Source organism: Otolemur garnettii, unplaced genomic scaffold, assembly GCF_000181295.1.
Source record: "Otolemur garnettii isolate 467f Iridium unplaced genomic scaffold, OtoGar3 scaffold00127, whole genome shotgun sequence".
Classification (NCBI taxonomy): domain Eukaryota; kingdom Metazoa; phylum Chordata; class Mammalia; order Primates; family Galagidae; genus Otolemur; species Otolemur garnettii.
The window spans coordinates 2,337,698-2,343,089 of NW_003852522.1; the positions used below are offsets into that span (position 1 = coordinate 2,337,698).

Consider the following 5,392-nt stretch of genomic DNA (forward strand, 5'->3'; position numbering starts at 1 on the left):
ACTTCCGGTATTGGGGCTGGTGCCCTACTCCTTGAGCCACAGGCATCACCCCATTACAACATTTTCTATACAAGACTGGTTTGTGAAGTATAAGAGTTTAATTAGTTATTATGTAATTTGTGTTTTGGTTGTTTGTTTTTTTTTCATGGTATTAAAAGTTCTCTGGCAGCTCAGGTTTCCCTCCCTTTGGAGTGAGCCACCTTGGGCTCACTGCACAGTCAGGCTGGGTCCCAAGCTTGGGAATGTGCTGACCTACAGGAATGTGGGGTCCCTTGAGAACTGGGGGTGATGTAGTTGCCTGTCTGAGCTCCTTCCCTTTAGTTTCCTTTGCCGCCATATAATTGCTCTTTGCTCAAGGATTTAAGAAAAAAAATTTTTTTAAAGATTTATGTGCAAAAATCTTATTCACTTGGTTGGAACCTGAGTGGAATGTATGATAAGATGTGAAGCACCACATAGAGTTCTTACAAAAAAATTCTTTGATGCTGGCCAGGTGCTGTGGCTCACACTTGTAATCCTAGCACTCTGGGAGACTGAGGTGGGTGGATAGCTTAAGCTCACAAGTTTGAGACCAGCCTGAGCAAATACAACACTCCCATCTCTACTAAAAAAATAGAAAAACTGAGGTAAGAGGATCACTCAAGCCCAAGAGTTGGAGGTTGTTGTGAGCTATGATGCAACAGCACTCTACACAGGGCCACAGCTTGAGACCCTGTCTCAAAAAAAAAAAAAAATTGTTCAATGTTAAGTTGAAATAATAAGAACATAAATATCCAAGGATCTATTACCCAGAGAAATCAATAGACCTTGGAGGGTTCTGGTGTACCTCTCTGATCTCACCTGTTTGTGGCATCCAGATGTGACCAAAGTTGTGATTCCTTTTGTTATTCTTTATAACATTATCATCTCTTAATTTATTCTTTTGTTTTGTTTTGTTTTGTTTTTTGAGACAGAATCTCACTTTGTTGCCCTCAGTAGAGTGATGTCTACAGCTCACAGCAACCTCCAACTCTTGGGCCTAAGTGATTCTCTTGCCTCAGCCTCCCAAGTAGCTGGGACTATAGGTGACTGCTACAAAGCCAGGCTATTTTTATTTTTATTTTTTTTGGTTGCAGTTGTCATTGTTGTTTTAGCAGGCCCCAGCTGGGCTCGAACCTGCCAGCCCCAGCATGGCTGGCACCTTACTCACTGAGCTATAGGCACTGAGCCACTCTTAATTTATTCTTTATGGCTTTATCATCTTTTAATCAAGATGTAGATTTTTACCTCTTTTGAGTTTTCAGTAACTTAATATTACCATTTATATGCCATCAGTATTGTGCCGATACTGTTTATTTCTGGTTTTCTTGAATCAATTTGTGCAAAGATGCAGCTGTCTGAATTGTTGGGTCACCCAGCTTTACTGCAAAGCACTGCTTGTGGGACTTATGTTGTTTCAGATTTATGTTTTCATCTTGTTTATCCCCAAGTGTGTAAGTGCAATAAGAATTTCTTACTCATTGGGAAAAATTGCTGGGTTGTAGATGATAGATAAATTCCCATTTACTAAGAAATGCTTATAAAGTGTATGTATCAATTAACCATCTCCTTTCATGTGTATGTATATATATATATAATATATATATATGTTCATTCTTCTGATTTGTCAACACTTGCAATTATCTGACTCATTTCTTTTTCATCACCAGTGTTAAGCAAAATTTCTTTGTGAATATTTATTGTTGGTTACCATTGCTCAAGCATTATTCCTGTGTGATTATTCATCTTTTGTAAAATAATTTCTCACATTTAATTCATTTGTAGGTTTATTGCTTTAAAAAAAAACATACTCTGAACACTATTTCTTTTTCATTCCTAGAGTCAACAAGTATTTTCTTTCAGATGGTAGATTATGTTTTCATTCCACTCTACTGATTTTTGTTTGTTTGTTTTTGAGACAGAGTCTCATTATGTCACCCTCAGTAGAGTGCCATGGCATCACAGTTGACAGCAACCTCAAACTCTTGGGCTTAAGCCATTCTCTTGTTGTCATTATTGTTTGGCAGGCTCAGACCAGGTTCGAACCTGCTAGCCTTAGTGTATGTGGCTAGCATCCTAAGCATTGGGCTACAAATGGCAAGCTTCCACTCTACTTTTTGATGGACTCTTCTTATTTTAATAAAATTGAATTTATCATTCTTTTCACATGGGCCTTCTTTATTTTCCTACGTAAGAAAACATTCTCTACTGTGAAATGATAAAATTTACCTATAACTTCTGAAAATGGTCTGATTTTGTCTTACACAGGTGATTTGTGTTTTTCTTTTCTTTGAGACAGCCTCAACCTGTCACCCTGGGTAGAGTGACGTAGTGTCACAGCTTATAGCAACCTCCAGCTCCTGGGCTTAAGTTGCCTCAGCCTCCCAAGTAGCTGGGACTACAGGCGCCCACCACAGTGCCTGGCTATTTTTTGGTTGTAGTTGTCATTGTTATTTGGCAGGCCTGGGCTGGGTTCAAACCTGCCAGCTCTGGTGTATGTGGCTGGCGCCTTGGCCACTTGAGCTACAGGCACGGAGCCGATTTGTGTTATTCTGATTTGGCCTTGTAGGAGAGTTGCTATAACTGGTAGCTTTACCCTGCCAGTGCTCTAGGGGATTTGGTTGTGGATATTCACAGTTTGCCTTTTTAGGAGATTTCTGGGGTTTTTTAAGATTTTTTTTTTTTTTTTGAGACAGAGCCTCAAGCTGTCCCCCTGGGCAGAGTGCCGTGGCATTACAGCTCACAGCAACCTCCAACTCCCGGGCTCAAGCGAGTCTCCTGCCTCCGCCTCCCAAGTAGCTGGGACCACAGGCGCCCGCCACAACGCCCGGCTATTTTTTGGTTGCAGCCATCATTGTTGTTTGGCGGGTCCGGGCTGGGGATTTGAACCCGCCACCTTAGGTGTACGTGGCTGGCACCTTAGCCGGTTGAGCTATAGGCGCCGAGCCGATTTCTGGGTTTTTTAATTTAATTGTTTTTAGAAATGGAATCTTACCATATTTCTGACTTTGGGCTTGAACTCCCAGCCACTTGAGATCCTCTCACTTCAGACTCCCAAGTAGCTAGGACTATAGGTATACCTCACTTCAAGTAGATTTTCCTAATTTCAGTGAAAAACAAAGCAAACCTAATTATGAATTCCAGGGAATTTACTACAATACTAGATTAGATGCATTTCAGAGAGTTATGTCAAGGGGATATTCAGTCTCCTTTCTAAGGACATATGGCATCTTTTCATTTATTTCACTATGTCTTGAGTTATACTTTTTGCATTGTAATCAGTTTATATCAGGTTTTTGAGGACTTTAGGAGAATAAGTTTAATATAAATTAATTTGTTTTGTTTTGTTTTTACACACAGGGTCTCTGTCACTGAGGCTAGAGTGCAATGGCCTGATCATCTTAGGACACTGTAACCTCAAACTGCTAGGCTCAAGCAATCCTCCCACCTAAGCTTCTCCAGTAGCCAGGACTCCAGGGGTGCCTTTATGTCTACTGTCTTTTTTCCAGTATTCCTAGAGACAGAATAGCACTGTTTTATTCTGGTCTCCAACTCCTGGTCCCTAAGGATCTGCTGCCTTAGCCTCCCAAAGTGCTAGCAGGCATGAGCCTTTGTCCAGACTAGCTAAAAAACACTGACAACTGCAACAAAAAATAGCTGAGTGTTGTAGGGGCACCTGTAGTCCCAGCTACTGGTAGGCGGAGGCAGAGAATCACTTAAGCCCAAGAGTTTGAGGTTGCTGTGAGCTGTGATGCCACAGCACTCTAGGGAGGGCGACATAGTGAAACTCTGTCTCAAAATAAAAAAAGAAAAGAAGTTCTTTGTATATTTGGGTAGCAGCCTTTTATCAGATACTTGTTTTGCAATTTTTTTTTTTTTTTTAGACAGATTCTCAAGCTGTTGTCCCAGGTAGAGTGCTGTGGCATCACAGTTCACAGCAACCTCAAACTCTTGGGCTTAAGTGATTCTCTTGCCACAGTGTCCCACTAGCTGGGACTATAGGCACCCACCATAATGCCTGGCTATTTTTTGTTGCAGTTGTCATTGTTTTTTAGCTGGCCTGGGCTGGAGTCGAACCTACCAGCCTTGGTTTAGGTGGCCAGTGCCCTACCCACTGAGCTATGGGCACTGCCTGTTTTGCAAATATTTTGTCCCAATCTGTAGCCTGTCTTTCATGGTATTAACAGTGCCTTTGCAAAACAGGAAGTTTTCATTTGAATGAAGTCTAATTTCTCAATTTTCTCATTCACACACTTGCTTTTGGAGTTGGATGTGAAACCTTCTCGCCAAATCCAAGATCGTCTTTTGGGGGGGTTTTGTTGTTGTTTTTGTTGAGACAGAGTTTTTTTGTTGTTGTTGAAACAGTCTCACTCGGCTCTGGGTAGAGGGCTGTTTCCCATAAAAATTTCTCCCCATGGATTTCCATTTTACCAAGTTATAACTATCTCATTAGTTGGGATTGTGAGGCCCAGTCCAAAAACCATCATTTGCAATGTCTCATTTTCAGAGATGCAATGTCTCAGGATTACTAATGCTAACTTTTTTCTCCACACTAAAGAATAGGACTTTGTTCGGCAGCACCTGTGGCTCAAAAGGGTAGGGCGCAGGCCCCATATGCCAGAGGTGGAGAGTTCAAAGCCAGCCCGGCCAAAAAATAAATAAATAAATAAAATTAAATTAAAAAAAAAAGAATAGTACTTTGTTATGACAGTTGGTACAGATCCACTTTAGAAGGAGATGTTAGTGACCTAATGGGGTGACCTAGACAACACATCTTTCTCCTGGGATTCACCAATGAGACACATTTTTCTATTGTGCTGTTGCTTTACTGAGTGTTCCATTCTCGCATCAGAAATGCTGTATAGGAGGAAATGAATATGGACATAAGAGTAAGACTGATGACCATGGCATGGAATAAATGTTGGGAGTCCACAGCATCATGTGAACGTCTACAAAATAGAGTATAGGTCCCCAAGGTTGTGAGTCTCACTCATTCTTTCTGCACATATGGGATGTTTCAGGATTCATTGACCTTTGAGGATGTGACTGTGAATTTCACTTTCACTCTGGAGGAGTGGACTTTGCTGGATCCTTCCCAGAAGAGTCTCTACAGAAATGTGATGCAGGAAATCTTTAGAAACCTAGACACTATAGGTAAGGGTGACAGTATTTTTTTCACTCAGTGAATTAGAGTGGTTTTTACTCATAAGTGCTGTTCAGTGATTTGAAATATGGATCATACTTTGGTGAATAAATCAGGCATGCGTGCAGTATACCATGACTATAGAATCTAATATTTAATAATTATAATAACATAGGACTATATTATATTTCTGGATCTGTATTTTAGGAGAAAAATGGGAAGACCGGCTCG

General features: G+C 40.8%; 1 protein-coding gene across 1 annotated transcript in view; it reads left to right on the plus strand.

Annotated features, from left to right (window-relative positions):
- The first annotated feature begins 5,115 nt into the window (after positions 1-5,115).
- LOC111727842 (zinc finger protein 709-like) overlaps positions 5,116-5,392 on the plus strand; it is a 5,003-nt gene continuing 4,726 nt past the window's right edge. The window contains exon 1 of the mRNA XM_023517995.1: positions 5,116-5,172. The gene's annotated coding sequence lies outside the window, so the exon portion shown is untranslated. The remainder of the gene's footprint in view (positions 5,173-5,392) is intronic.